Here is an 8,215-nt window from a genome sequence, read left to right as displayed (position 1 = left end):
GCAGCTGGAGAATCGGAGTAGCATATTTCCCTTCCAGTTCTTAATGAGAGAAGGCAGGAAAGCGAGAGAGACAGGAATGAACTGGGGCCAAAGAGATGGGCGGGGTGACCCCAATCAAGAGAGAGCACCTGCTCTTTTTAAGATAACAGCAAAATCGGTGTGCGTGTACTTTCTGCCAGTTTCAACATGTGTTTGTTAGCAGATCGGCTGGGCTCAAGGCTCTCACATGGTGTTAAACCAAAGCGGACGAATACCAATCTCTGTGGGCTTCCTGGAGGAGGCAACTCGGAACCAATTCCTAAATTAAGTTTGTGATGCTTCTGCTACTTGTTCTTTACCAGCCTCCTGCCTCCCCCTTTCCTGCTGGCTGGACAAATGGAAGAAATGACTAGACTACGGGCATTAGAGCCAGGAGGCCGGTTCTTCCCACACAGACTCTAATCTTAGGTCATGGTACACCTTGGTTTTCTCATCTGTGAAAGGGGGATCATTATACCTACCTCATATGATCGTTTTCAGAATTGAATAAAAGTGTAGGTAAAGCTTCCAGAACTATACCAGGCACGGGGGAGATATACCCAAGTGTCAATTTCCCTTCTCTATCCAGTCAGCCTTTGCCAGGCTACGTTACAGTCTTTCTAAACGTCTGCCTAAGAGTTTGTCCCTTCCCTCTGCCTAGATCTTACCGAATCTGGGAGTGCCTCTGCCCTTAATAGCACCCCCAGTGCTGCAAATCTGGGCTCAGAGTGAGGCCAGGGTCAGGCTTGCAGATTTGGATCTTAGCTCCCTGACTCACCTGCTGTGCGATGTCGAATGAGACGTTGAACCCCCTTCATTTTCTCAGATTTGCATTCAGCACACGGTACATGCTTCACGGGGATGTTAGGGTTAAACGAGGCAATCCACCTAGGAATACATTCCAAGGGGCCGGGCACATAGTATGTGTTCAATAAATGAAGCTGTTGCCTGTCGTTGTTATGGACCATGACCGTGAGTCAGACGTTTTCCTAGAGGATTGGAAGTCTATTCTACACCTGCCATTGGTAACGAGATCTTTGTTCTCACTTGAAACACAAAAGTAGTGACAGCTCTGCCCAAGCCCACCCCAGTGCAGCTACTGGCTGCCTCCCCTACCGAGCCCCACGGCTTCCAAGTGGAAAGAGTTTTACATCCACATGTAATTTGCCCAATTACTCCATCTGCTCACAACTTAGTCCCTCCAATGCACACAAAGAGTCTTTGAAGACGGACTGTACTGGGTGAGGGAACAGAAAATGCTCAATTATCTATACAAATGGCAGGGAAGAAACACTCTTTCCCATTTGGCTCAAGAATGTATTATGTGACCTCTTTCTCCCGCAGCTTTACCTCCGCATTTTGTTTTGCTTGCTCTAATTTCGAAATGACTTTTCATTTCCTGCCGTAGCACTGTCTGAGATGGATGGGAGGGCTGAGCCGGGAAGGGGCAGGAAGCAATCGAACACCCCCAACGGTACACTTTCCAACCCCCAGACCAGGACCCACAGCCTGAGGGCATCCGTGTGTGAACCGTATGTCAAAGATGGTAATCTGGGACTCGTGACCGTTGCTGGGATATTGGCATTTCAGTGGCATTTGGGCACAAAGGAGAGGAATTCTCGAAATCAGAGCCGTGCTGGAAAAAAAATCCGGGGTGTGTGGTAACCACTGTAGGTCCAGGGAAGCTAATCTTGAATTTGACGTTTGCTGCAAAACAGAAAAACCAGAAGCAAGTAACATGTAACAGTGGCAGTCTCTGGGCACCCACTGAGAGCTGGGCTTGCCATAAGACATGACTTTCTCTATTTGAGTCACTCACCTCCCTGAGCATCAATTATTTGTCATTATTATTTATTAATTAACTGTCATTAATTATGGACATGCTATTTGCCTAATGGGTGTCTCCCCAGCTCTATGCTGAACTCATGATAGCAAAGGCTGTGAAGAGTCATGCACTGAGTAGATTCGCAGTATATTTGCCAACTGAACGAACAAAAGTGTGTTCTTGGAACATGCTCTTTATCTTGGAAGGGAGCGGGCAGGAGAGTCAGCACCCAGAAATCTCATTGTCCAGTTGGACCTGCGACTGGAACTCTCTGCAGTCCCGGCCGCCATACTGCAGGAATCCAACGAGGGTTGTGGATTGGGGTGGGGGCACAGCATTGCCTACCCCGAACCCCACAGCCTAGCATACCCAGAACTCCATCTGTTCCCTTCTTCTGGTTCCAGCGATGGAATCCAACGTGTACAGAATCCAGAATGTGGTGGGAACCAGGCGGGTGGGCTCTCCTTTGGCATTCTGTCCGCCCAGTGCCCGACTCAGACCTCAGCCAGCAGGGAGCCAGCTGGGACAGTGGTCTCAGAGCCCCAGCCTTCTCCCTGGTGTCTTCTCCTTCCTAGTCCCCGGGTCACACTAGCACCTTTGCTCCTTCCCGAAGTTCTGGCCTCGTTTGCGTCAAGCCTCCAGCAAGAAGCGTCCATCTCTATCGACGACCAATCTCCAGCCCGCCCCATGTTGGGAACGGATGGCGGAAAGGGTGGGTCTTGAGTGTGGGATGGAGAGAAGGAGGAGGGAGGACCGAATAGATAGATTCATAAAGGAAAGCAATTATACTGAAACACGGCTATCAGAGTATTAAAAAAAAAAATCTGTCGCAATTTGTAGTTTCAAAACCGAATACTTGGTAATTCATGTGGTCTTTTGTTAACACATTAAAAAACAAGATCTAGCTACAGGGCTAATAACTACCATAATTTCAAAGTAGTGATGAACATAAACAATATTTTGAGATATCTGCCAAGCCGTAATGCGATATGAAAATATCTGTGTTTTCTGTTGGTGCAGACGTCTCCAGGGCTGTGGGTATTCTGTGGTTTTTTCACCCATATTCATAAAAAAGGAAGCGATAAATGTTTTTTAAGGTTAGTGGAAATAAGGGTGCATTATTCCCACTCAAATTCACAGACCCCACCCCACCCCCGCTCCGTTGAATTCTGTCAAGGGCCCCAGGATGCAAGTCCACATCGGGTGACTGGATCTCTCGTGTTCCGTGCACGGCGTCTGCTGTGTGAGTTCCTGGTCTCATCCGAGAGAGCACCCTTGGCCTTGGGAGGCCCCAGGGGGTGTGGGTGCAGGTGGAGTGATAACCATTCCCATCGAGGAAGAATGAATGAACTCTCCAGGTTATGGTTTACTTGCTTGATGCAAAATCATTGCCGAGGACCTAAGGATAAAGACACCAGCTGCTCGGAGATCCCGTCTATCCCTCAGCAGCATAAATGTCTGTTCTCATAAATCCAGGGCCACAAGCACACAGTGAGAGAGGCCCTCCCTCTGGATCTGTGTCTGTCAGCTCTCACCTTGACCTTCTCTTCCTGTGAGCCCCACCCCGTCCCAAGGGCTGCTGGGGCATATGCTCGTGTCCCCTTGCGTTCCTCTTACGGCCATGCCCTCAAGGTCCCAGAGCCCTCAAGCCCTAGAGGCTCAGTGCTGGAGGAGACCTCCGCCTTCCCAGGCCAGCTCTGTCACTTTACAGCCAGTCACGCCTGGGTCCTAAGATATCAAGAGGCTTGCTTGCCCAGCTCACTCAGCCGGGGAATGGGGGACAGAGGCCCTCAACCCTACTTCATGACATCCCACCCAGAGCCCTTTCCGCTCTGCCGCTGAGAAGCCGGGGAGATGCCTGCAGCCTGAGACTTGTCTGAGCTGGCTTTCTTTCCCCGCTAACTGCTCCGCTCCATCACCTGGAGTGGTCGGACTCATGGCACCATCAGGCCTCCTCGCAGCCTGCTACAGGCACAGGCCTATTGCCAGCCTCCCTCTGGCTCTGAGCCACCTTGGGGGACTACAGGAACTTCCACCCTCTCTCCAAGGTGGACAGTGGGAGGAGCCCAATCCTGAGTGTCTTCTCAATCACCACCCTCTTCGCTTGGCCGCCAGCCGGGCCCGGCCCTCCACCCTGCGGGAACCAGCCCTCCAGCGCACCGTGCTCCTGAGGATGGGTGGGTGCACAGGGGTGTCAAGGACGGTGCGGGAGGCAGGTAGCGGGGGGACGGCCGCCTGGTAGAACTGCCGGGCCCTCAGGGTCCAGGAGCTGCAGGGCGGTGGGAAGTGGAGACAGTGCCCGGGAAGCCTGGCACTGTGCAGGAGAAGAAGGACGGAAGGGTGAGAGGACTTCCAGGCGGTTGGGCACGTCACATAATTACAGGAGAAAAATTAGGCCAGAGCCTGGCTCTCTCTGCCTCCGTCTGAGTGATCATCACCCTTATTATAAAGCAACTAATTATTAGCCTGGTTCATTAGCAATTATAAATCTCTAACTCCAGAACTTCATTAAAAAAAATGACAAGTTAGCACTTAATTATTTTCCCAACTGCCTGGATCGTGCACGGCGTTAACACACTCAGCTTCCGTCGTTCTCAGCAGCGCTGCTGGCTCTCAGGTACCGGGGGCCCTGCTTCCCTCCCCGTCCAGAAACCTGGGTGTCCCGGCAGGGCTAAGACCAAACACCCAAAGATGCGAGAAGCGGGAAAATGGCGGTGGACTCTCCTCTCCTTCTGCTTTCCAGTAAAAATAGAAACGACACATTTCCTGAGCATTTCTGAGTGTTTGGCCTGACTTACACATTTAAGTCTGGAGCCGATATTGTTTGTCTCCACGCGACCGACAGAGAATCTGAGGTCGTGATGCCGGTCATATGGGCCATAGAGGTCCCAGGCAGCCGGGTTGGGTTATCACCCAGGTTGGCCTGACCCCAAGTCTACACCACTGCTGCATGTGTAACCACAGCTCTGTGGCGGGGAGGCTGGTTCTGATGAAGGAAGGGCCTTGGGCAGGTGATGGCCAGGACACTCTAACTCCAGACGCTCCCTGAGACCTGCCTGCCGAGGGCAAGATCAGCCCACTGGATGCTGGTGCGTCCGACTGGTACCTGCCGCGTGGGCGGGTTCAAGAACCCCTTCCAATTCCTGGCGCTGACATTGTTTGTTATTCTACAGCCACCTCCCCAGGGGCCCCAGCTCTGACACTGCACTGGGTGTTCCAGCAAAGAACCTGCTGGTCGTCACGGACGGCGACGCAGACTGAGGTTTACCGCCTTGGTGGGGCGCTGTCTCTATAGAATGCCCAGACCGCCCATTTTGAAGTCAAGAATGACTGACATGACTTTGCGTCTTTAAACCCATGCGATTACGCGGAAACGGAAGCAGGGAGAAGGGAAGATATTTGCAGCTGGTTGCTCAAACCCCGGGCAAATACGTTACAAGGACTCAGAACTGGATGGCCTGACAAATGTGAGCAAGTCCCATCAGGATGTGGCACAGAGTCTAGGGGATTTTGTGGGTGAAGCCCATTTCTCTCCTCCCAGACCTGGGAAGGCTTCCTGAAGGAGGTGAACCCTCCAGGTCAAGGCCAGGTGGGCAAGCAGGTCAGCTGAGTAGGTTGGGCTTCCAAATGCCCATCCACGAGCCTCAGTAAAAGCCACCCGAACGTCAGCAAGGGAGAGATCGCAGGGAGAGTGGGAGGCATCCTCTGACAAGCAGCTTGGGTGCAGGGGTGGGGTGGGCAGAGTGGAGCAGCAGTAATCACGAGACCATGCTCTAAGGAGGGTGGTGTGGTTATTACCCACACGGCTTTTGCACCCTGAGGAGCTTGCAAGTCTGGGGCCGGAGACAAATTACCGTAACAGTCTTCCTATGGGCTGACCCTTGTGAGGCATGCCTTAAATGCTCTCTACAGGTACCAACTGGTTTCAGTTTCACAACAACCCAGGTATCATCCCCGTCGTGCAGGAGGGGAAACTGAGGCATAGCACAGTGGTCATGCAGCCTAGGAACAGGGGAGTCAGGATTTGAACCCGCTGGTCTGGCTCCAGGGTCCCCCGATCTTAACCACTAGGCTATACTGTGTCTTGATGGTGAAGCTGAGCCCCGCCTGGGTTGGGGGAAGGACAAAGGATGTAGAGACAAAATGCTGGTCTCGCACGGTGCTGATGTGGACGGAGGTTTGCCAGTGTCCCCGCACACCCCTGGAGCTTACTCTCCCTTCGGTGGGATGTTCCTTGAGACAACAAGGGGACCCTGCAGGAGAAGCGACGGTCCTGGTGGCAGGACCATCCTGAATCCCCAGCCTCTCTTGGGGACCTGTGAAGACAGGGAACACAGCGTCCTCTGCTGGCAGGAATGGGAACACACCCCGGAGAGAAGCCCAAAGACCAAAGGAAGCTCAAGTTAATTGGCCAAGTGTCTCAGTGCTCTTTTAGAGAGAAGCTCCAAGGAATTCATGGCTTCGAGAACGAGGAGAAAGTAGAAACAGGGATAAAGACAGGCTGACTCCACTGATCCTCAAAGACTTCTCTTAAGTTCAGGACTGACAGCCGAGGACGGCATCCTAGCATAGGTCACCCGGCCAGGGGTCCGGGACATTCCTGGCAAAGCAGAAACTTTGCTCTCAAGCACGAGGACTGAAGAAGGAGAGGTCAAGTGTGACCCCCCTGGTCGGGTTGGGGCGTGGGCTGGCAGTGTTGACAGGTGAGCCTTACAGCTTAACAAGGGACACACAGGTGACCTTTGAGGGTTACAATGGCACCCGTGGGTGAAAGCCACAGAAGACGCTGACCCGGTCGGGATCAGTCAAGAAGCCAAAGCAGAAATGGGCTGCCTTTCTAGTTAGCGAGTTCCCCGTCCACCCAGGTATTTGAGAGAGGCTGATGACCTCTCTGGCAGGAACCAAGCATGAGATAGGGGTAGGGCCACCTCATATAACCCAATGAGGTGGGTCCCATCCTCAGCCTGTTTTTCCCTAAGGCACAGAGAGGTTAGGTAATTGTTGACCATCACACAGGGCCAGTGCTCCCTTTGGGCTGACCCCACTCCCTCTGTCCCTGACGGAACCCAGCAACCCTTTACTGGGCTCAAAGGTTTGGGTTCCGTCAGGAGGGCCCCTACCCCCCAGAGCCGCTGCTGCTTCCTCCCCCAGATCCCACCAGGTCTCTAGCCAGGTTGGCCTCACTGGGAGAGTCCAGACGGGCATCCCCTGACTCCGGACAGGTCAGAGGGGAGCCGTGCTCTGGGCTCCTCGACTCCTCCCCGAAGCTCCCGGGACACTCCTCTCCGGCTGAAGACAACACAACCCTCACGGCCATCGGCTCCCCGCACCCAGGCACCCATGCTGTCAAGTAGGGTTTACGGAAGCCTCGGCAGGTGATGCCTTCCTGTCTGGGAACAGCACCTCTCAGCAAACTGACAGGTAATTGGCCCCTAAATCCCCCGGGAGACACGGGGAGGATGAGGAAAAATTACGGCTGTGGAACGGAGTCTTAAAAACTATATCACCTTTGCTGACAGCGTAATTACTCCTTTTTCTTGAGATTTAGTGCAGATCTCCAATCCTTAAACAGTTGAGGGGTATTTTCAGGGCTCTGTTCCATTCCCTCCCTCCCCTCGGTCTGCAGAAGCTGGATGCCTGGCCCTTGCCGGCTCCCTGCCTCTCCTAGGAAACAGAATGTCCCTGGCCTTGTGAAAGGCCACCCCCAGGAGGGGGGGCTGGTGGAGAGACCAGGAAGGGGGGGGGGCCTGATGCAGGATTGACTGGTTGGGCCCATCTGGGGCAGTCCTAAATGACCCCCGGCTGCCTGTTTGCAAGTAAAGAGAGGTCTCTGGGCTTCTCCTAGTGGATGTGGGCGGGGGGGGGGGGGGGGCACCTGCAGGCAGGACCCTCGCTCAGCCCGAAGGGGTCTCGGGCGTGGAGCAGGCTGCCAGCCCCGGGGGGCTTACCCGTCATCTTCCAGGAGGAAGTCAGCCCAAGAGCCATGGATCGGTGGGGAGACAACCCGCTCCTGGGCCCCACCCTGCACAGGACGAGCCTCGGGTGCCTGCAGGGCTAGCTTACTCATGATCGCACCCTTATTAGTTCTCCTTCCTCCCCAGTTCACTCCCCCTGCCCCTCCCCTACTTCCTGGGTCAGCCCCCAAAGAAACCACCAGAACCCGAATCCTCATCTCGACGCCCGAGTTTTGGGAAACCCAAAACTCTCTCCCACAGCTTGGCCAGCGCGCTGAGTGGGCACTGACGTCTGTCTGTTAGTGGGCATTCTGTGAACAAAGAGGGGCAGCATGGGTGGCCCCAGGGGCTCCCGTGCCATCAGTCGCTTCCTCTTAGAGATGCGGCGCCCCTTGTCCCAAAAGTAAGGAAAGTGGTT

The sequence above is a fragment of the Neofelis nebulosa genome, chromosome 16 (genome assembly GCF_028018385.1).
Source record: "Neofelis nebulosa isolate mNeoNeb1 chromosome 16, mNeoNeb1.pri, whole genome shotgun sequence".
Classification (NCBI taxonomy): Eukaryota; Metazoa; Chordata; class Mammalia; order Carnivora; family Felidae; genus Neofelis; species Neofelis nebulosa.
The sequence above is the reverse complement of the archived record's forward strand: the minus strand, read 5'-3'. Positions refer to the sequence as shown.